We start from the raw sequence: 25,700 nt of genomic DNA, 5'->3' as shown, positions 1-25,700 counted from the left end.
TTTCTGGAACTTTTTCATTCATTCTGGGGATGTGGGCGTCGCTGGCAAGGCTGGCATTTATTGCCCGTCCCTCGCTGCCCAGGTTTGAGATAACTGAGTGACTTGCTGGACCCCCTTCAGAGGGCAGTTCAGAGTCAATCCTGTTGGTGTGGGGAATGGAGTCACATATGGGCCCAGGCCGGGTAAGGACGGCAGGTTTCCTTCCCGAAAGGACATTAATGAACCAGTTGGGTTTTTACGACAATCCGACAGTTTCACGGTCACTTTTACAGATTTCTTAAACTGAATTCAAATTCTCAAACGGCCCGGGTGGGACTTTATCTCTCGTTCTCTGGGTTATTGTGAAGAATTACAGTGACTGCACTTCACAAACTGATCAATGTGAAGCGATCCAGGACACACGGGTGATGAGCTGCAACACAAATGCAAGCTGTTCGACATTATAAGAACATTAGAAATAGGAGCAGGAGTCGGCCATTCGGCCCCTCGAGCCTGCTCCACCATTCAATCAGATCATGGCTGATCTTTGACCTCAACTCCACTTTCCCGCCCGATCCCCATATCCCTTGATTCCCCGAGAGTCCAAAAATCTATCGATCTCAGCCTTGAATATACTCAATGACTCAGCATCCACAGCCCTCTGGGGTGGAGAATTCCAAAGATTCACAACCCTCTGAGTGAAGAAATTCCTCCTCATCTCAGTCCGAAATGGCCGACCCCTTATCCTGAGACGATGCCCCCTCGTTCTGGACTCTCCAGCCAGGGGGAAACAATCTCTCAGCATCTACCCTGTCAAGCCCCCTCAGAATCTTACATGTTTCAATGAGATCACCACTCATTCCTCTAAACTCCAGAGAGTATCGGCCCATTCTGCTCATCCTCTCCTCATCGGACAACTCTCTCATCCCAGGAATTAATCTAGTGAACCTTCTCTGCACCGCCTCTAAGGCAAGTATATCCTCCCTTCGATAAGGAGACTAAAACTGTACACAGTACTCCAGGTGAGGTCTCACCCAGGCCCTGTACAATTGTAGTAAGACTTCCTCACTCTTGTACTCCAACCCCCTGCAATAAAGGCCAACATTCCATTTGATTTCCTAATTACTTGCTGGACCTGCATGTTAACTTTTTGTGTTTCTTGTCCGAGGACACCCAAATCCCTCTGAACACCAACATTTATCAGTTTCTCACCATTTAAAAAATATTCTGTTTTTCTATTCTTCCTGCCAAAGTGAATAACCTCACATTTCCCCACATTATACTCCATCCAGGGAAGGGTGGAAATTGCGGAGGTACTGGCCATAATCTTCCAAACATCCGTAGATACGGGGGTGGTGCCAGAGGACTGGAGAATTATAAATGTTACACCCTTGTTCAAAAAAGGGTGTAAGGATAAACCCAGCAACTACAGGCCAGTCAGTTTAACCTCAGTGGTGGGGAAACTTTTAGAAACGATAATCCGGGACAGAATTAACAGTCACTTGGACGAGTGTGGATTGATTAGGGAAAGCCAGCACGGATTTGTTAAAGGCAAATTGTGTTTAACGAACTTGATAGAGTTTTTTGATGAGGTGACAGAGAGGGTCGATGAGGGCAATGCGGTGGATGTGGTGTATATGGACTTTCAAAAGGCGTTTGATAAAGTGCCACACGGTAGGCTTATCATCAAGATTGTGGCCCATGGAATAAAGGGGGCAGTAGCAACATGGATACAGAATTGGCTAAGGGACAGGAAACAGAGAGTAGTGGTGAACGGTTGTTTTTCGGACTGGAGGGAGGTGTACAGTGGTGTTCCCCAGGGGTCAGTGCTGGGACCACTGCTTTTCTTGATATATATTAATGACTTGGACTTGGGTGTTCAGGGCACAATTTCAAAATTTGCAGATGACACAAAACTTGGAAGTGCAGTGAACAGTGAGGAGGATAGTGATAGACTTCAAGAGGATATAGACAGGCTGGTGGAATGGGCGGACACGTGGCAGATGAAATTTAATGCAGAAAAATGGGAAGTGATAGATTTCAGTAGGAAGAACGAGGAGAGGCAATATAAACTAGAGGGCACAATTCTAAAAGGGGTACAGGAACAGAGAGATCTGGGGGTATATGTACACAAATCACTGAAGGTGACAGGGCAGGTTGAGAAAGTGGTTAAAAAAGCAAACGGGATCCTGGGCTTTATAAATAGAGGCAGAGAGTACAAAAGTATGGAAGTCATGATGAACCTTTATAAAACACTGGTTCGACCACAACTGGAGCATTGTGTCCAGTTCTGGGCACCGCACTTTAGGAAAGATGTGAAGGCCTTACAGAGGGTGCAGAAGGGATTTACTGGAATGATTCCAGGGATGAGGGACTTTAGTTACGTGGATAGACTGTAGAAGCTGGGGTTGTTCTCCTTGGAACAGAGACGGTTGCGAGGAGATTTGATCGAGGTGTTCAAAATCATGAAGGGTCCAGACAGAGTAGATAGAGAGAAACTGTTCCCATTGGTGGAAGGGTCAAGGACCAGAGGACACAGATTTAAGGTGATTGGCAAAAGAACCAAAGGTGACATGAGGAAAAACTTTTTTACCCAGCGAGTGTTTAGGATCTGGAATGCACTGCCCGAGGGGGTGGTGGAGGCAGATTCAATCATGGCCTTCAAAAGGGAACTGGATAAGTACTTGAAAGGAAAAAATTTGCAGGGCTACGGGGAAAGGGCGGGGGAGTGGGACTGGCTGGATTGCTCTTACAGAGAGCCGGCACAGACTCGATGGGCCGAATGGCCTCCTTCTGTGCTGTAACCTTTCTATGATTCCATGATCTGCCACCTTCTTGCCCACTCTCTTAACCTGTCTAAATCCCTTTGCAGACTCTTTGTGTCCTCCTCACAGCTTACTTTCCCACCTAGCTTTGTATCGTCAGCAAACTTGGATACATTACACTCGGTCCCTTCATCTAAGTCATTAATATATAGATTGTAAGTAGCTGAGGCCCAAGCACTGATCCTTGTGGTACCCCACTAGTTCCAGCCTGACAACCTGAGAATGACCCGTTTATCCCTACTCTCTGTTTTCTGTCCGTTAACCAATCCTCTATCCATGCTAATATATTACCCCCAATCCCATGAGCCCTTATCTGTGAGATGTCAGCCACTGGCATGCTGCAACTGCCCTGTCAGAAGGGGCCAGGTCGCTCTCAGAGGGTCTTTCACTGGCACAATACACATTGCTCGCCGGCTGAGCACTAACACGAGTTTTCAATGATAAAAACAGAAAATGCTGGAAATACTCAGCAAGTGAGGCAGCGTCTGTGGAGAAAGAAACAGAGGGAATGTTTCAGGTCAAAGAACTTTGGTCAGGACTGGAAGATGGTAAAGAGTTAAAGTTTTCAAACAAGTCCAGAGGCAGGGAAAGGGGAGGGGGAGGAAGGAACAAAAGGGAAGGTCTGTGTGATCGGGTCGAGGGTACGAGTGATTAAATAATGAAAGGGACGATGGTGCAAGGCAAGGAGGGTGGGAATGGGACAGGTGAAGAAACAAAAGATTGATCAGAAGGAGCAGAACCATTCCCAGCACCTGCTGACCAATAAAATGGGAGCAGTAGTTCTGATCTGAAGTTATTGAAACCAGTGTTGAGTCCGGAAGGTTGTAAAGTGCCTCATTGAAAGATGAGGTTCTGTTCCTCGAGCTTCCGTTGAGCTTTATTGGACAGGCCGAGGACAGAGAGGTCAGAGTGGGAGTGGGACGGGGAATTAAAACGGCGAGTGACCGGCAGGTCAGGGTCACACTTGTGGACAGAGCGGAGGTGTTCAGCAAAGCGATCAGCCAGTCTGCGTTTGGTCTCCCCGATGTAGAGGAGACCGCACCGTGAGCAGCTAAGTACACGTTGTTTCACCTGGAAGGAGTGTTTGGGGCTCTGGACGGTGGGAAGGGAGGAGGTGAAGGGGCAGGTGTTGTGTCTCCTGTGCTCGAACGGGAAGGTGCCGTGGGGAGGAGAGCGGGCGTTGGGAGTGATGGAAGAGTGGACCAGGGTGTCGCGAGGGAACGGTCCCTTCGGAATGCTGAAAGGGGAGGGGAGGGGAAGATGTGTTTGGCGGTGGGATCGCGCTGGAGGTGGCAGAGGATGATACATTGAATGTGGAGGCTGGTGGGGTGGAAGGTGAGGACAAGGGGGTCCCGATCATGGTTCTGGGAGGGAAGGGAAGGAGTGAGGGCAGAAGTACAGGAAATCGGACGGACACGGTCGAAGGCCCCGACAACTACAGTGGAGGGGAATCCTCAGTTGAGGAAAAAGGAAGACATATCGGAAGCACTGGTGTGGAAGGTGTCAGAACAGGTGTGACTGAGACTGAGAAACTGGGAGAAGGGAATCGAGTCCTTACAGGAAGCGGGGTGGGAGGAAGTGTAATCAAGGTCGCTGCGGGAGTCGGTGGGCTTATAATAGATATTGGTTGACAGCCTATCCCCAGAAAAAATGGAGATAGAGAAGTCGAGGAAGGGAAGGGGAGAGTCGGAGACGGACCATGTGAAGCCGAGGGAAGGGTGGAGATTGGAAGCAAAGTTGATGAAATTTTCCAGTTTGGGGCGAGAGCAGGAAACGGCACCGATACAGTCATCAATGTACCGGAGAAAGAGGTGAGGGAGGGGACCCGAGTAGGACTGGAACTAGGAATGTTCCTCGTATCCCTCAATGGTGGAACAGGCTGGAGGGGCTGGCAGGAACGAACGTCCTACTCCCATTCCTGCATTCTGGAATAGTGCAAATAAATTATCACTCGATCAGAAGGAGCTGGCGATAGTCAGGAGGGGGAGGGGCCGAGAGATCAGCTGGGACCCATACGGGTTCCCATAGCGACACCATTTATTTGGAGGAAGTGAGTGGAGTCAAAAGAGAAGTTGTTCAAGAGAAGAACAAGTTCAGCCAGGCGGAGGAGGGTGTGGTGGATGGGGACGAGTTGGGCGGAGGAGGGTGTGGTGGATGGGGACGAGTTGGGCGGAGGAGGGTGTGGTGGATGGGGACGAGTTGGGCGGAGGAGGGTGATGGATGGGGACGAGTTGGGCGGAGGAGGGTGGTGGTGGATGGGGACGAGTTGGGCGGAGGAGGGTGGTGGTGGATGGGGACGAGTTGGGCGGAGGAGGGTGGTGGTGGATGGGGACGAGTTGGGCGGAGTGGATGGGGACGAGTTGGGCGGAGGAGGGTGGTGGTGGATGGGGACGAGTTGGGCGGAGGAGGGTGGTGGTGGATGGGGACGAGTTGGGCGGAGGAGGGTGGTGGATGGGGACGAGTTGGGCGGAGGAGGGTGTGGTGGATGGGGACGAGTTGGGCGGAGGAGGGTGGTGGTGGATGGGGACGAGTTGGGCGGAGGAGGGTGGTGGTGGATGGGGACGAGTTGGGCGGAGGAGGGTGGTGGTGGATGGGGACGAGTTGGGCGGAGGAGGGTGGTGGTGGATGGGGACGAGTTGGGCGGAGGAGGGTGGTGGTGGATGGGGACGAGTTGGGCGGAGGAGGGTGGCGGTGGATGGGGACGAGTTGGGCGGAGGAGGGTGGCGATGGATGGGGACGAGTTGGGCGGAGGAGGGTGTGGTGGATGGGGACGAGTTGGGCGGAGGAGGGTGTGGTGGATGGGGACGAGTTGGGCGGAGGAGGGTGTGGTGGATGGGCACGAGTTGGGCGGAGGAGGGTGTGGTGGATGGGGACGAGTTGGGCGGAGGAGGGTGATGGATGGGGACGAGTTGGGCCGAGGAGGGTGTGGTGGATGGGGACGAGTTGGGCGGAGGAGGGTGGTGGATGGGGACGAGTTGGGCGGAGGAGGGTGGTGGTGGATGGGGACGAGTTGGGCGGAGGAGGGTGTGGTGGATGGGGACGAGTTGGGCGGAGGAGGGTGTGATGGATGGGGACGAGTTGGGCGGAGGAGGGTGTGGTGGATGGGGACGAGTTGGGCGGAGGAGGGTGTGGTGGATGGGGACGAGTTGGGCGGAGGAGGGTGGTGGTGGATGGGGACGAGTTGGGCGGAGGAGGGTGTGGTGGATGGGGACGAGTTGGGCGGAGGAGGGTGATGGATGGGGACGAGTTGGGCGGAGGAGGGTGATGGATGGGGACGAGTTGGGCGGAGGAGGGTGATGGATGGGGACGAGTTGGGCGGAGGAGGGTGATGGATGGGGACGAGTTGGGCGGAGGAGGGTGGTGGTGGATGGGGACGAGTTGGGTGGAGGAGGGTGTGGTGGATGGGGACGAGTTGGGTGGAGGAGGGTGTGGTGGATGGGGACGAGTTGGGCGGAGGAGGGTGTGGTGGATGGGGACGAGTTGGGCGGAGGAGGGTGATGGATGGGGACGAGTTGGGCGGAGGAGGGTGTGGTGGATGGGGACGAGTTGGGCGGAGGAGGGTGTGATGGATGGGGACGAGTTGGGCGGAGGAGGGTGTGGTGGATGGGGACGAGTTGGGCGGAGGAGGGTGTGGTGGATGGGGACGAGTTGGGCGGAGGAGGGTGATGGATGGGGACGAGTTGGGCCGAGGAGGGTGTGGTGGATGGGGACGAGTTGGGCGGAGGAGGGTGGTGGATGGGGACGAGTTGGGCGGAGGAGGGTGGTGGTGGATGGGGACGAGTTGGGCGGAGGAGGGTGGTGGTGGATGGGGACGAGTTGGGCGGAGGAGGGTGTGGTGGATGGGGACGAGTTGGGCGGAGGAGGGTGTGGTGGATGGGGACGAGTTGGGCGGAGGAGGGTGATGGATGGGGACGAGTTGGGCGGAGGAGGGTGTGGTGGATGGGGACGAGTTGGGCGGAGGAGGGTGTGGTGGATGGGGACGAGTTGGGCGGAGGAGGGTGTGGTGGATGGGGACGAGTTGGGCGGAGGAGGGTGATGGATGGGGACGAGTTGGGCGGAGGAGGGTGTGGTGGATGGGGACGAGTTGGGCGGAGGAGGGTGTGGTGGATGGGGACGAGTTGGGCGGAGGAGGGTGTGGTGGATGGGGACGAGTTGGGCGGAGGAGGGTGTGGTGGATGGGGACGAGTTGGGCGGAGGAGGGTGGTGGTGGATGGGGACGAGTTGGGCGGAGGAGGGTGTGGTGGATGGGGACGAGTTGGGCGGAGGAGGGTGGTGGTGGATGGGGACGAGTTGGGCGGAGGAGGGTGTGGTGGATGGGGACGAGTTGGGCGGAGGAGGGTGGTGGATGGGGACGAGTTGGGCGGAGGAGGGTGGTGGTGGATGGGGACGAGTTGGGCGGAGGAGGGTGTGGTGGATGGGGACGAGTTGGGCGGAGGAGGGTGATGGATGGGGACGAGTTGGGCGGAGGAGGGTGTGGTGGATGGGGACGAGTTGGGCGGAGGAGGGTGGAGATGGATGGGGACGAGTTGGGCGGAGGAGGGTGGTGGTGGATGGGGACGAGTTGGGCGGAGGAGGGTGGTGGTGGATGGGGACGAGTTGGGCGGAGGAGGGTGGTGGTGGATGGGGACGAGTTGGGCGGAGGAGGGTGTGATGGATGGGGACGAGTTGGGCGGAGGAGGGTGTGGTGGATGGGGACGAGTTGGGCGGAGGAGGGTGGTGGATGGGGACGAGTTGGGCGGAGGAGGGTGTGATGGATGGGGACGAGTTGGGCGGAGGAGGGTGTGGTGGATGGGGACGAGTTGGGCGGAGGAGGGTGGTGGATGGGGACGAGTTGGGCGGAGGAGGGTGGTGGTGGATGGGGACGAGTTGGGCGGAGGAGGGTGTGGTGGATGGGGACGAGTTGGGTGGAGGAGGGTGTGGTGGATGGGGACGAGTTGGGCGGAGGAGGGTGTGGTGGATGGGGACGAGTTGGGCGGAGGAGGGTGGTGATGGATGGGGACGAGTTGGGCGGAGGAGGGTGATGGATGGGGACGAGTTGGGCGGAGGAGGGTGGTGGTGGATGGGGACGAGTTGGGCGGAGGAGGGTGGTGGTGGATGGGGACGAGTTGGGCGGAGGAGGGTGTGGTGGATGGGGACGAGTTGGGCGGAGGAGGGTGTGGTGGATGGGGACGAGTTGGGCGGAGGAGGGTGTGATGGATGGGGACGAGTTGGGCGGAGGAGGGTGTGGTGGATGGGGACGAGTTGGGCGGAGGAGGGTGTGGTGGATGGGGACGAGTTGGGCGGAGGAGGGTGGTGGTGGATGGGGACGAGTTGGGCGGAGGAGGGTGATGGATGGGGACGAGTTGGGCGGAGGAGGGTGGTGGTGGATGGGGACAAGTTGGGCGGAGGAGGGTGTGGTGGATGGGGACGAGTTGGGCGGAGGAGGGTGGTGGATGGGGACGAGTTGGGCGGAGGAGGGTGTGGTGGATGGGGACGAGTTGGGCGGAGGAGGGTGTGGTGGATGGGGACGAGTTGGGCGGAGGAGGGTGTGATGGATGGGGACGAGTTGGGCGGAGGAGGGTGTGGTGGATGGGGACGAGTTGGGCGGAGGAGGGTGGTGGTGGATGGGGACGAGTTGGGTGGAGGAGGGTGATGGATGGGGACGAGTTGGGCGGAGGAGGGTGTGGTGGATGGGGACGAGTTGGGCGGAGGAGGGTGTGATGGATGGGGACGAGTTGGGCGGAGGAGGGTGTGGTGGATGGGGACGAGTTGGGCGGAGGAGGGTGGTGGATGGGGACGAGTTGGGCGGAGGAGGGTGTGGTGGATGGGGACGAGTTGGGCGGAGGAGGGTGTGGTGGATGGGGACGAGTTGGGCGGAGGAGGGTGGTGGATGGGGACGAGTTGGGCGGAGGAGGGTGATGGATGGGGACGAGTTGGGCGGAGGAGGGTGGTGGTGGATGGGGACGAGTTGGGCGGAGGAGGGTGATGGATGGGGACGAGTTGGGCGGAGGAGGGTGTGGTGGATGGGGACGAGTTGGGCGGAGGAGGGTGTGGTGGATGGGGACGAGTTGGGCAGAGGAGGGTGTGGTGGATGGGGACGAGTTGGGCGGAGGAGGGTGTGATGGATGGGGACGAGTTGGGCGGAGGAGGGTGTGGTGGATGGGGACGAGTTGGGCGGAGGAGGGTGGTGGTGGATGGGGACGAGTTGGGCGGAGGAGGGTGTGGTGGATGGGGACGAGTTGGGTGGAGGAGGGTGATGGATGGGGACGAGTTGGGCGGAGGAGGGTGGTGGTGGATGGGGACGAGTTGGGCGGAGGAGGGTGATGGATGGGGACGAGTTGGGCGGAGGAGGGTGATGGATGGGGACGAGTTGGGCGGAGGAGGGTGGTGGTGGATGGGGACGAGTTGGGCGGAGGAGGGTGGTGGTGGATGGGGACGAGTTGGGCGGAGGAGGGTGATGGATGGGGACGAGTTGGGCGGAGGAGGGTGGTGGTGGATGGGGACGAGTTGGGCGGAGGAGGGTGGTGGTGGATGGGGACGAGTTGGGCGGAGGAGGGTGGTGGTGGATGGGGACGAGTTGGGCGGAGGAGGGTGATGGATGGGGACGAGTTGGGCGGAGGAGGGTGGTGGTGGATGGGGACGAGTTGGGCGGAGGAGGGTGTGGTGGATGGGGACGAGTTGGGCGGAGGAGGGTGTGGTGGATGGGGACGAGTTGGGCGGAGGAGGGTGGTGGATGGGGACGAGTTGGGCGGAGGAGGGTGGTGGATGGGGACGAGTTGGGCGGAGGAGGGTGATGGATGGGGACGAGTTGGGCGGAGGAGGGTGGTGGTGGATGGGGACGAGTTGGGCGGAGGAGGGTGTGGTGGATGGGGACGAGTTGGGCCTCCCTCCTTGCCTTGACCAATCATCCCTTTCATCATTTAATCTCTCGTACCCTCGACCCTATCACAGACCTTCCCTTTTGTTCCTCCCCCCCTCCGCCTTTCCCTGCCTCTGGAATTGTTTAAAAACTTGAACTCTTCACCATCTTCCAGTCCTGACCAAAGGTCTTTGACCTGAAACATTCCCTCTGTTTCTCTCTGCACAGATGCTGCCTCACTTGCTGAGGATTTCCAGCATTTTCTGTTTTTATTTCGGAATGCAGGAATGGGAGGACGACGTTCCGGTCAGCCCCTCCAGCCTGTTCCAACATTCAATCAGATCCTGGCTGATTTCGACATCGCCTCGATTGTCCCGCTGCTCTTCCGTATCCCATGACACCTTGACGCAACCAAAACTTATCGATCTTGCAAATTTCAATCGACACCCAGCAGCCACGGCCCTGAGAGGGAGAGTTCCAGGTTGCGACAACTTCACTCCCACTGCAGACAATCCCAATGGATCAAACCCCTTCCCATTCACTCCCACTGTACACAATCGCAATGGATCAAGCCCCTTCCCATTCAATCCCACTGGACACAATCCCAATGGATCAAGCCCCTTCCCATTCACTCCCACTGGACACAATCCCAATGGATCAAGCCCCTTCCCATTCACTCCCACTGGACACAATCCCAATGGATCAAGCCCCTTCCCATTCACTCCCACTGGACACAATCCCAATGGATCAAACCCCTTCCCATTCACTCCCACTGTACACAATCTCAATGGATCAAACCCCTTCCCATTCACTCCCACTGGACACAATCCCAATGGATCAAGCCCCTTCCCATTCACTCCCACTGGACACAATCCCAATGGATCAAACCCCTTCCCATTCACTCCCACTGTACACAATCTCAATGGATCAAACCCCTTCCCATTCACTCCCACTGGACACAATCCCAATGGATCAAGCCCCTTCCCATTCACTCCCACTGGACACAATCCCAATGGATCAAACCCCTTCCCATTCACTCCCACTGTACACAATCCCAATGGATCAAACTCCTTCATATTCACTCCCACTGTAACAATCCGAATGGATCAAATCCCTTCCCATTCTCTCCCACTTCACACAATCCCAATGGATCAAACCCCTTCCCTTTCACTGCCACTGTATGGATTCCCAATGGATCAATCCCCTTCCCATTCACACCCACTGTATGGATTCCCAATGGATCAATCCCCTTCCCATTCACACCCACTGCACACAACCCCAATGGATCAAACCCCTTCCCATTCACTCCCACTGTACAGAATGCCAATGGATCAAACCCCTTCCCATTCACTCCCACTGCACACAATCCCAATGGACGAAACGCTTCCCATTCATCCCACTGCTCACAATCCCAATGGATCAAACCCCTTCCCATTCACACCCACTGCACACAATCCAAACGGAACAAACCCCTTCCCATTCACTCCCACTGCACACAATCCAAACGGATCAAACCCCTTCCCATTCACTCCCACTGGACACAATCCAAACGGACGAAACGCTTCCCATTCACTCCAACGCACAGAATCCCAGTGGACCAAACCCCTTCCCATTCTCTCCCAATGTACGGAATCCCAATGGATCGAACCCCTTCACATTCACTCCTACTCCACACAATCCCAATGGATCAAATCCCTTCCCATTCACTCCCACTGCACGGAATCCAAATGGATCAAACCCCTTCCCATTCACTCCCACTGCACACATTCCCAATGGATAAAATGCCTTCCCATTCACTCCCACTGGACACAATCCCAATGGATCAAACCCTTCACATTCACTCCCACTGTACACGATCCCAATGGATCAAACCCCTTCCCATTCACTCCCACTGTACACAATCCCAATGGATCAAACCCCTTCCCATTCACTCCCACTGTACACAATCCCAATGGATCAAACCCCTTCCCATTCACTCCCACTGTATGGATTCCCAATGGATCGAACCCCTTCCCATTCACTCCCACTGTACAGGATCCCAATGGATCAGACCCCTTCCCATTCACTCCCACTGTGCACATTCCCAATGCATAAAACACCTTCCCATTCACTCCCACTGTGCACATTCCCAATGCATAAAACACCTTCCCATTCACTCCCGCTGCAAACAATCCCAAAGGATCAAACCACTTCCAATTCACTCCCACTGCACACAATCCAAACGGACGAAACGCTTCCCATTCACTCCAACGTACAGAATCCCAGTGGACCAAACCCCTTCCCATTCTCTCCCAATGTACGGAATCCCAATGGATCGAACCCCTTCACATTCAATCCCACTGTGCAGAATCTCATTGGACCAAACCCCTTACAATTCACTCCCACTGCACACAATCCCATTGGACCAAACCCCTTACAATTCACTCCCACTGTACACAATCCCAATGGATCAAACCACTTCCCATTCACTCCCACTGTACACAATCCCAATGGATCAAACCCCTTCCCATTCACACCCACTGCAGACAATCCCAATGGATCAAATCCCTTCCCATTCACTCCCACTGTACGGAATCCAAATGGATCAAACCCCTTCCCCATTCACTCCCACTGGACACAATCCCAACGGAACAGACCCCTTCCCATTCACACCCATTGCACACAATCCCAAGGGATCAAACCTCTTCCAATTCACTCCCACTGTACACAATCCCAACTGATCAAACCCCTTCCTTTTCACTCCCACGGCACACAATCCGATTGGATCAAACCCCTTCCCATTCACTCCGACTGTACACAATCCCAATGGATCAAACCGCTTCACATTCACTCCCACTGTCCACAATCCCATTGGATCAAACACCTTCCCATTCACTCCCACTGTACACAATCCCAATGGACTAAACCCTTCCCATTCACTCGCACTGTACAGAATCCTAATGGATCAAACCCCTTCCCATTCACTGCCACTGTGCACATTCCCAATGCATCAAACAGCTTCCCATTCACTCCCACTGCACACAATCCAAATGGATCAAACCCCTTCCCATTCACTCCCACTATACACAATCCCAATGGATCAAACCCCTTCACATTCACTCCCACTGTACACAATCCCAATGGATCAAGCCCCTTCCCATTCAATCCCACTGGACACAATCCCAATGGACCAAACCCCTTTCCATTCACTCCCACAAGACATAATCCCAATGGATCAAACCCCTCAACATTCACTCCCATTGCACAGAATCCCAATAGATCAAACCCCTTCCCATTCACTCCCACTGTACACAATCCCAACGGATCAAACCCCTTCCCTTTCACTGCCACTGTATGGATTCCCAATGGATCAATCCCCTTCCCATTCACTCCCACTGCACACAATCCCAGTGGACCAAACCCCTTCCCATTCTCTCCCAATTTACGGAATGCCAATGGATCGAACCCCTTCACATTCAATCCCACTGTGCAGAATCTCATTGGACCAAACCCCTTACAATTCACTCCCACTGCACACAATCCCAATGGATCAAACCCCTTCCCATTCACTCCCACTCTACACAATCCCAATGGATCAAACCACTTCCCATTCACTCCCAATGGGCAGAATCCCAATGGACAAACCCCTTCACATTCACTGCCACTGCACAGAATCCCAATGGACCAAAACCCTTCCCATTCACTCCCACTGTACAGAATCCAAATGGATCAAATCCCTTCCCATTCACTCCCACTGTACACAATCCCAATGGATAAAATGCCTTCCCATTCACTCCCACTGGACACAATCCCAACGGACGAAACGCTTCCCATTCACTCCAACGGACAGAATCCCAATGGACCAAACCCCTTCCCATTCTCTCCCAATGCACGGAATCCCAATGGATCGAACCCCTTCACATTCAATCCCACTGTGCAGAATCTCATTGGACCAAACCCCTTTCCATTCACTCCCACCGCACACAATCCGATTGGATCAAACCCTTTCCCATTCACTCCCACTCTGCACAATCCCAATGGATCAAACCCCTTCCCATTCACTCCCAATGTGCAGAATCCCAATGGACAAACCCCTTCACATTCACTGCCACTGCACAGAACCCCAATGGACCAAAACCCTTCCCATTCACTCCCACTGCACACAATCCCAATGGATCAAACCCCTTCCCATTCACTCCCACTGCACAGGATCCCAATGGATCAAACCCCTTCCCATTCATTCCCACTGGACACAATCCCAATGGATCAAACGCCTTCCCATTCACTCCCACGGTACAGGATCCCAATGGACGAAACGCTTCCCATTCACTCCCAATGCACAGAATCCCAATCGATCAAACCCCTTCCCATTCACACCCACTGCACACAATCCCAAAGGATAAAACCCCTTCCCATTCACTCCAACGTACAGAATCCCAATGGGCCAAACCCCTTCCCATTCTCTCCCAATTTACGGAATCCCAATGGATCGAACCCCTTCCCATTCACTCCCACTGGACACAATCCCAATGGACCAAACCCCTTCCCATTCACTCCCACTGGACACAATCCGAATGGACCAAACCCCTTCCCATTCAATCCCACTGGACACAATCCCAATGGATCAAACCCCTTTCCATTCACTCCCACAAGACACAATCACAACGGATCAAACCCCATCCCATTCACTCCCACTGTCCAGAATCCAAAACCCCTTCCCATTCATTCCCACTGCACAGAATCTCAACGAATCAAACGCCTTCCCATTCACTGCCACTGTACACGATCCCAATGGATCAAACCCCTTCCCATTCACTCCCACTGTATGAATTCCAAATTGAACAAACCCCTTCCCATTCACTCACACTGCACAGGATCCCAATGGATCAAACCCCTTCCCATTCACTCCCACTGGACACAATCCGAATGGACCAAACCCCTTCCCATTCAATCCCACTGGACACAATCCCAATGGATCAAACCCCTTTCCATTCACTCCCACAAGACACAATCACAACGGATCAAACCCCATCCCATTCACTCCCACTGTCCAGAATCCAAAACCCCTTCCCATTCATTGCCACTGCACAGAATCTCAACGAATCAAACGCCTTCCCATTCACTCCCACTGCACAGAATCCCAACGGATCAAACCTCTTCCCTTTCACTGCCACTGTCCACGATCCCAATGGATCAAACCCCTTCCCATTCACTCCCACTGTATGAATTCCAAATGGATCAAACCCCTTCCCATTCACTCCCACTGCACACAATCCAAATTGATCAAATCTCTTCCCATTCACTCCCACTATAAAGAATGCCAATGGATCAAACCCCTTCCCATTCACTCCCACTGTATGGATTCCCAATGGATCAAACCGCTTCACATTGACTCCCACTGTACACAATCCCAATGGACGAAACCCCTCCCATTCACTCGCACGATACAGAATCCTAATGGATCAAACCCCTTCCCATTCACTCCCACTGTGCACATTCCCAATGCATAAAACACCTTCCCATTCACTCCCGCTGCACACAATCCCAATGGATCAAACCCCTTCCCATTCACTCCCACTGCACGGAATCCCAATGGATCAAACCCCTTCACATTCACTCCCACTGTGCAGAATCCCATTGGACCAAACCCCTTCCCATTCACTCCCACTGTACACAATCCCAATGGATCAAACCCCTTCCCATTCAATCCCACTGGACACAATCCCAATGGATCAAACCCTTTCCCATTCACTCCCACTGTACAGAATCGAAAACCCCTTCCCATTCACTCCCACTGCACAGAATCCCAACGGATCAAACGCCTTCCCATTCACTCCCACTGCACAGAATCCAAATGGATCAAACCCCTTCCCATTCACTCCCACTGCACACAACCCCAATGGATCAAATCCCTTCCCATTCACTCCCACCGTACAGAATCCCAATGGAACAAACCCCTTCCCATTCACTCCCACTGTACGGATCAAACCCCTTCCCATTCACTCCCACTGGACACAATCCAAACGGATCAGACCCCTTCCCATTCACACCCATTGTACACAATCCCAACGGATCAGACCCCTTCCCATTCACTCCCACTGTACACAATCCCAATGGACCAAAACCCTTCCCATTCACTCCCACAGGACACAATCCCAAAGGATCAAATCCCTTCCCATTCACTCCCACTGCACAGAATCCCAATGCATCAAACCGCTTCACATTCACTCCCACTGTCCACAATCCCATTGGATCAAACACCTTCCCATTCACTCCCACTGTACACAATCCCAATGGACTAAACCCATCCCATTCACTCGCACTGTACAGAATTCGAATGGATCAAACCCCTTCCCATTCACTGCCACTGTACACAATCCCAATGCATCAAACACCTTCCCATTCACTCCCACTGCACACAATCCAAATGGATCGAACCCCTTCACATTCACTCCCACTGTGCAGAATCCCATTGGACCAAACCTCTTCCCATTCACTCCCACTGCACAGAATCGCAACGGATTAAACGCCTTCCCATTCACTCCCACTGTACACAATCCCAATGGATCAAACCCCTTCCCATTCACTCCCAATGTACACAATCCCAATGGATCAAACTCCTTCACATTCACTCCCACTGTTACAATCCGAATGGATCAAATCCCTTCCCATTCTCTCCCACTGCACACAATCACAATGGATAAAACGCCTTCCCATTCACTCCCACTGTACACAATCCAATGGATCAAACCCTTCCCTTTCACTGCCACTGTATGGATTCCCAATGGATCAAACCCCTTCCCATTCACTCCCACTGTACACAATCCCAATGGATCAAACACCTTCCCATTCACTCCCACTGCACACAATCCTAATTGATCAAATCTCTTCCCATTCACTCCCACTATACAGAACCCCAAAGGATCAAACCCCTTCCCATTCACACCCACTGCACACAATCCAAACGGATGAAACGCTTCCCATTCACTCCAACGGACAGAATCCCAATGGACTAAACCCCTTGCCATTCTCTCCCAATGTACGGAATCCCAATGGATCGAACCCCTTCACATTCAATCCCACTGTGCAGAATCCCATTGGACCAAACCCCTTCCCATTCACTCCCACTGCACACAATCCCAATGATCAAACCCCTTCCCATTCACACCCACTGCACACAATCCCAATGGATCAAATCCCTTCCCATTCACTCCCACTGTACGGAATCCAAAATGGATCAAACCCCTTCCCATTCACTCCCACTGCACACAATCCCAATGGATAAAATGCCTTCCCATTCACTCCCAATGTGCAGAATCCCAATGGACAAACCCCTTCACATGCACTCCCACTGCACAGAACCCCAATGGACCAAAACCCTTCCCATTCACTCCCACTGTACACAATCCCAATGGATCAAACCCCTTCCCATTCACTCCCACTGTACAGGATCCCAATGGATCAAACCCCTTCCCATTCACTCCCACTGTAAACAATCCCAATGGATCAAACGCCTTCCCATTCACTCCCACTGTAAACAATCCCAATGGACCAAACCCTTCCCATTCACTCGCATGTACACGATCCCAATGGATGAAACGCTTCCCATTCACTCCCACTGCACAGAATCCCAATGGATCAAACCGCTTCACATTCACTCCCACTGTCCACAATCCCATTGGATCAAACACCTTCCCATTCACTCCCACTGCACAGAATCCCAATGGATCGAACCCCTTCACATTCACTCCCACTGTGCAGAATCCCATTGGACCAAACCTCTTCCCATTCACTCACACTGTACACAATCCCAATGGATCAAACCCCTTCCCATTCATTCCCACTGAACACAATCCCAATGGATCAAGCCTCTTCCCATTCACTCCAACTGCACAGAATCGCAACGGATCAAACGCCTTCCCATTCACTCCCAATGTACACAATCCCAATGGATCAAACCCCTTCCCATTCACTCCCACTGTAACATTCCGAATGGATCAAATCCCTTCCCATTCTCTCCCACTGAACACAATCCCAATGGATCAAACCCCTTCCCATTCACACCCACTGCACACAATCCCAATGGATAAAACGCCTTCCCATTCACTCCCACTGCACACAATCCCAACGGATCAAACCCCTTCCCTTTCACTGCCACTGTATCGATTCCCAATGGATCAATCCCCTTCCCATTCACACCCACTGCACACAACCCCAATGGATCAAATCCCTTCCAATTCACTCCCACTGTATGGATTCCCAATGGATCAAACCCATTCCCATTCACTCCCAATGTGCAGAATCCCAATGGACAAACCCCTTCACATTCACTGCCACAGCACAGAATCCCAATGGACCAAAACACTTCCCATTCACTCCCACTGTACACAATCCCAATGGATCAAACCCCTTCCCATTCACTCCCACTGTACACAATCCCAATGGATAAAATGCCTTCCCATTCACTCCCACTGGACACAATCCCAACGGACGAAACGCTTCCCATTCACTCCAACGTACAGAATCCCAATGGACCAAACCCCTTCCCATTCTCTCCCAATGTACGGAATCCCAATGGATCGAACCCCTTCACATTCACTGCCACTGCACAGAACCCCAATGGACCAAAACCCTTCCCATTCACTCCCACTGCACACAATCCCAATGGATCAAACCCCTTCCCATTCACTCCCACTGTACACAATCCCAATGGATCAAACGCCTTCCCATTCACTCCCACAGTACAGGATCCCAATGGACGAAACGCTTCCCATTCACTCCCAATGCACAGAATCCCAATCGATCAAACCCCTTCCCATTCACACCCACTGCACACAATCCCAAAGGATAACACCCCTTCCCATTCACTCCCAATGTACACAATCCCAATGGATCAAACGCCTTACCATTCACTCCCAATATAAACAATCCCAATGGAACAAACGCCTTCTCATTCACTCCCACTGCACAGAATCCCAACGGATCAAACGCCTTCCCATTCAATCCCACTGCACACAATCCCAATGGATCAAACCCCTTCCCATTCACTCCCACTGTACACAATCCCAATGGATCAAACCCCTTCCCATTCACTCCCAATGTACACAATCCCAATGGATCAAACGCCTTCCCATTCACTCCCAATGTAAACAATCCCAATGGAACAAACGCCTTCTCATTCACTCCCACTGCACAGAATCCCAACGGATCAAACGCCTTCCCATTCAGTCCCACTGCACACAATCCCAATGGATCAAACCCCTTCCCATTCACTCCCAATGTAAACAATCCCAATGGAACAAACACCTTCCCATTCACTCCCACTGCACAAAATTCCAACGGATCAAACTACTTCATATTCACTCCCACTGTACAGAATCCCAATGGATCAAACCCCTTCCCATTCACTCCCACGATACACAATCCCAATGGACGAAACGCTTCCCATTCACTCCCAATGCACAGAATCCCAATGGATCAAACCCCTTCACATTCACACCCACTGCACACAATCCCAAAGGATCAAACCCCTTCCCATTCACACCCACTGCACACAATCCCAACGGATCAAACCACTTCCCATTCGCTCCAACGGACAGAATCCAAATGGACCAAACCCCTTCCCATTCACTCCCAATGTACGGAATCCCAATTGATCGAACCCTTTCACATTCACTCCCACTGTACACAATCCCAATGGATAAAATGCATTCCCATTCACTCCCAATGTGCAGAATCCCAATGGACAAACCCCTTCACATTCACTGCCACTGCACAGAACCCCAATGGACCAAAACCCTTCCCATTCACTCCCACTGCACACAATCCCAATGGATCAAACCCCTTCCCATTCACTCCCACTGTACAGGATCCCAATGGATCAAACCCCTTCCCATTCACTCCCACTGTACACAATCCCAATGGATCAAACGCCTTCCCATTCACTCCCACGGTACAGGATCCCAATGGACGAAACGCTTCCCATTCACTCCCACTGTACACAATCCCAATGGATCAAACCCCTTCCCATTCACTCCCAATGTACACAATCCCAATGGATCAAACTCCTTCACATTCACTCCCACTGTTACAATCCGAATGGACCAAAACGCCTTCCCATTCACTCCCACTGTACACAATCCCAACGGATCAAACCCCTTCCCTTTCACTGCCACTGTATGGATTCCCAATGGATCAAATCTCTTCCCATTCACTCCCACCATACAGAACCCCAAAGGATCAAACCCCTTCCCATTCACACCCACTGCACACAATCCAAACGGATGAAACGCTTCCCATTCACTCCAACGGACAGAATCCCAATGGACTAAACCCCTTGCCATTCTCTCCCAATGTACGGAATCCCAATGGATCGAACCCCTTCACATTCAATCCCACTGTGCAGAATCCCATTGGACCAAACCCCTTCCCATTCACTCCCACTGCACACAATCCCAATGGATCAAACCCCTTCCCATTCACACCCACTGCACACAATCCCAATGGATCAAATCCCTTCCCATTCACTCCCACTGTACGGAATCCAAAATGGATCAAACCCCTTCCCATTCACTCCCACTGCACACAATCCCAATGGATAAAATGCCTTCCCATTCACTCCCAATGTGCAGAATCCCAATGGACAAACCCCTTCACATGCACTCCCACTGCACAGAACCCCAATGGACCAAAACCCTTCCCATTCACTCCCACTGTACACAATCCCAATGGATCAAACCCCTTCCCATTCACTCCCACTGTACAGGATCCCAATGGATCAAACCCCTTCCCATTCACTCCCACTGTAAACAATCCCAATGGATCAAACGCCTTCCCATTCACTCCCACTGTAAACAATCCCAATGGACCAAACCCTTCCCATTCACTCGCATGTACACGATCCCAATGGACGAAACGCTTCCCATTCACTCCCACTGCACAGAATCCCAATGGATCAAACCGCTTCACATTCACTCCCACTGTCCACAATCCCATTGGATCAAACACCTTCCCATTCACTCCCACTGCACAGAATCCCAATGGATCGAACCCCTTCACATTCACTCCCACTGTGCAGAATCCCATTGGACCAAACCTCTTCCCATTCACTCCCACTGTACACAATCCCAATGGATCAAACCACTTCCCATTCATTCCCACTGCACACAATCCCAATGGATCAAGCCTCTTCCCATTCACTCCAACTGCACAGAATCGCAACGGATCAAACGCCTTCCCATTCACTCCCAATGTACACAATCCCAATGGATCAAACCCCTTCCCATTCACTCCCACTGTGACATTCCGAATGGATCAAATCCCTTCCCATTCTCTCCCACTGAACACAATCCCAATGGATCAAACCCCTTCCCATTCACACCCACTGCACACAATCCCAATGGATAAAACGCCTTCCCATTCACTCCCACTGTACACAATCCCAACGGATCAAACCCCTTCCCTTTCACTGCCACTGTATCGATTCCCAATGGATCAATCCCCTTCCCATTCACACCCACTGCACACAACCCCAATGGATCAAATCCCTTCCCATTCACTCCCACTGTATGGATTCCCAATGGATCAAACCCATTCCCATTCACTCCCAATGTGCAGAATCCCAATGGACAAACCCCTTCACATTCACTGCCACTGCACAGAATCCCAATGGACCAAAACACTTCCCATTCACTCCCACTGTACACAATCCCAATGGATCAAACCCCTTCCCATTCACTCCCACTGTACACAATCCCAATGGATAAAATGCCTTCCCATTCACTCCCACTGGACACAATCCCAACGGACGAAACGTTTCCCATTCACTCCAACGTACAGAATCCCAATGGACCAAACCCCTTCCCATTCTCTCCCAATGTACGGAATCCCAATGGATCGAACCCCTTCACATTCACTGCCACTGCACAGAACCCCAATGGACCAAAACCCTTCCCATTCACTCCCACTGCACACAATCCCAATGGATCAAACCCCTTCCCATTCACTCCCACTGTACACAATCCCAATGGATCAAACGCCTTCCCATTCACTCCCACAGTACAGGATCCCAATGGACGAAACGCTTCCCATTCACTCCCAATGCACAGAATCCCAATCGATCAAACCCCTTCCCATTCGCACCCACTGCACACAATCCCAAAGGATAACACCCCTTCCCATTCACTCCCAATGTACACAATCCCAATGGATCAAACGCCTGACCATTCACTCCCAATATAAACAATCCCAATGGAACAAACGCCTTCTCATTCACTCCCACTGCACAGAATCCCAACGGATCAAACGCCTTCCCATTCAATCCCACTGCACACAATCCCAATGGATCAAACCCCTTCCCATTCACTCCCACTGTACACAATCCCAATGGATCAAACCCCTTCCCATTCACTCCCAATGTACACAATCCCAATGGATCAAACGCCTTCCCATTCACTCCCAATGCAAACAATCCCAATGGAACAAACGCCTTCTCATTCACTCCCACTGCACAGAATCCCAACGGATCAAACGCCTTCCCATTCAGTCCCACTGCACACAATCCCAATGGATCAAACCCCTTCCCATTCACTCCCAATGTAAACAATCCCAATGGAACAAACACCTTCCCATTCACTCCCACTGCACAAAATTCCAACGGATCAAACTCCTTCATATTCACTCCCACTGTACAGAATCCCAATGGATCAAACCCCTTCCCATTCACTCCCACGATACACAATCCCAATGGATCAAACCCCTTCACATTCACTGCCACTGCACAGAATCCCAATGGACCAAACCCTTCCCATTCACTCGCATGTACACAATCCCAATGGACGAAACGCTTCCCATTCACTCCCAATGCACAGAATCCCAATGGATCAAACCCCTTCACATTCACACCCACTGCACACAATCCCAAAGGATCAAACCCCTTCCCATTCACACCCACTGCACACAATCCCAACGGATCAAACCACTTCCCATTCGCTCCAACGGACAGAATCCAAATGGACCAAACCCCTTCCCATTCACTCCCAATGTACGGAATCCCAATTGATCGAACCCTTTCACATTCACTCCCACTGTACACAATCCCAATGGATAAAATGCCTTCCCATTCACTCCCAATGTGCAGAATCCCAATGGACAAACCCCTTCACATTCACTGCCACTGCACAGAACCCCAATGGACCAAAACCCTTCCCATTCACTCCCACTGCACACAATCCCAATGGATCAAACCCCTTCCCATTCACTCCCACTGTACAGGATCCCAATGGATCAAACCCCTTCCCATTCACTCCCACTGTACACAATCCCAATGGATCAAACGCCTTCCCATTCACTCCCACGGTACAGGATCCCAATGGACGAAACGCTTCCCATTCACTCCCACTGTACACAATCCCAATGGATCAAACCCCTTCCCATTCACTCCCACTGCACACAATCCCAATGGACTAAACCCCTCCCATTCACTCGCACTGTACACATTCCCAATGCATCAAACACCTTCCCATTCACTCCCACTGCACAGAATCCCAATGGATCGAACCCCTTCACATTCACTCCCACTGTGCAGAATCCCATTGGACCAAACCTCTTCCCATTCACTCCCACTGCACACAATCCCAATGAATCAAACCCCTTCACATTCACTCCCACTGTACACAATCCCAATGGATCAAACCCCTTCCCATTCACTCCGACTGCACACAATCCGAATTGATCAAATCTCTTCGCATTCACTCCCACTATACAGAATGCCAATGGATGAAACACCTTCCCATTCACTCCCACTGTACGCAATCCCAATGGACGAAACGCTTCCCATTCACTCCCAATGCACAGAATCCCAGTGGATCAAATCACTTCCCATTCACACCCACTGCACACAATCCGAAAGGATCAAACCCCTTCCCATTCACACCCACTGCACACAATCCAAACGGATGAAACGCTTCCCATTCACTCCCACTGTACACAATCCCAATGGATCAAACCCCTTCCCATTCACTCCCACTGTATAAAATCCCAATGGATCAAACCCCTTCCCATTCACTCCCACTCTACACATTCTCAATGGATCAAACCACTTCCCATTCACTCCCAATGTGCAGAATCCCAATGGACAAACCCCTTCACATTCACTGCCACTGCACAGAATCCCAACGGACCAAAACACTTCCCATTCACTCCAACTGCACACAATCCCAAAGGATAAAACCCCTTCCCATTCCCTCCCAATGTACACAATCCCAATGGATCAAACGCCTTACCATTCACTCCCAATATAAACAATCCCAATGGAACAAACGCCTTCTCATTCACTCCCACTGCACAGAATCCCAACGGATCAAACGCCTTCCCATTCAATCCCACTGCACACAATCCCAATGGATCAAACCCCTTCCCATTCACTCCCACTGTACACAATCCCAATGGATCAAACCCCTTCCCATTCACTTCCAATGTACACAATCCCAATGGATCAAACGCCTTCCCATTCACTCCCAATGTAAACAATCCCAATGGAACAAACGCCTTCTCATTCACTCCCACTGCACAGAATCCCAACGGATCAAACGCCTTCCCATTCAATCCCACTGCACACAATCCCAATGGATCAAACCCCTTCCCATTCACTCCCAATGTAAACAATCCCAATGGAACAAACACCTTCCCATTCACTCCCACTGCACAAAATTCCAACGGATCAAACTCCTTCATATTCACTCCCACTGTACAGAATCCCAATGGATCAAACCCCTTCCCATTCACTCCCACTATACACAATCCCAATGGATCAAACCCCTTTACATTCACTGCCACTGCACAGAATCCCAATGGACCAAACCCTTCCCATTCACTCCCACTGTACACAATCCCAATGGACGAAACGCTTCCTTTTCACTCCCAATGCACAGAATCCCAATGGATCAAACCCCTTCCCATTCACACCCACTGCACACAATCCCAAAGGATCAAACCCCTTCCCATTCACACCCACTGCACACAATCCCAACGGATCAAACCACTTCCCATTCGCTCCAACGGACAGAATCCAAATGGACCAAACCCCTTCCCATTTCACTCCCAATGTACGGAATCCCAATTGATCGAACCCTTTCACATTTACTCCCACTGTGCAGAATCCCATTGGACAAAACCGCTTTCCATTCACTCCCACTGTGCACAATCCCAATGGATCAAACCCCTTCCCATTCACTCCCATAGTACAGAATCCCAACGGATCAAACACCTTCTCATGCACTCCCACTGCACACAATCCCAATGGAACAAGCCCTACCCAGTCACTCCCGCTGTGCACAATCCCAATGGATCAAACCCCTTCCCATTCACTCCCACTGGACAAAATCTCAACAGATCAGACCCCTTCCAATTCACTCCCACTGTACACAATCCCAATTGATCAAACCCCTTCCTATTCACTCCCACAGGACACAATCCCAATGGATCAAACACCTTTCCATTCACTTGCTCAGGACATAATCCCAATGGATCAAACCCCTTCCCATTCACTCCCACTGCACAGAATCCCAACGGATCAAACGCCTTCCCATTTACTCTCACTGCACAGAATCCCAACGGATCAAACACCTTCCCATTCACTCCCACTGAACACAATCCCATTCACTCCCACTGCACACAATCCAAATGGATCAAATCCCTTCCCATTCACTCCCACTGGACACAATCACATTCAAGCAAACCCCTTCCCATTCACTCCCACTGCACAGAATCCCAATAGATCAAACCGCTTCACATTCACTCCCACTGTACACAATCCCATTGGATCAAACACCTTCCCATTCACTCGCACTGTACACAATCCCAATGGACGAAACCCTTGCCATTTACTCGCACGGTACAGAATCCTAATGGATCAAACCCCTTCCCATTCACTGCCACTGTGCACATTCCCAATGCATCAAACACCTTCCCATTCACTCCCACTGCACACAATCCCAATGGAACATACCCTTTCCCATTCACTCCGAATGTACGGAATCCCAATGGATCAAACCCCTTCCCATTCACTCCCACTGCACAGA

At 52.4% G+C, this 25,700-nt stretch overlaps 1 protein-coding gene across 1 annotated transcript in view; it reads right to left on the bottom strand.

Annotated features, from left to right (window-relative positions):
* LOC137316641 (tau-tubulin kinase 1-like) overlaps window positions 1-25,700 on the bottom strand; it is a gene marked incomplete at its 3' end in the record, with an annotated part of 88,719 nt that overhangs the window by 37,908 nt on the left and 25,111 nt on the right. The gene's annotated exons all lie outside the window — the stretch shown is intronic.

The sequence above is a fragment of the Heptranchias perlo genome, unplaced genomic scaffold (assembly GCF_035084215.1).
Source record: "Heptranchias perlo isolate sHepPer1 unplaced genomic scaffold, sHepPer1.hap1 HAP1_SCAFFOLD_597, whole genome shotgun sequence".
Lineage (NCBI taxonomy): Eukaryota > Metazoa > Chordata > Chondrichthyes > Hexanchiformes > Hexanchidae > Heptranchias > Heptranchias perlo.
Note: the sequence above shows the minus strand (reverse complement) of the source record. Positions and strands in the feature narration are given on the sequence as shown.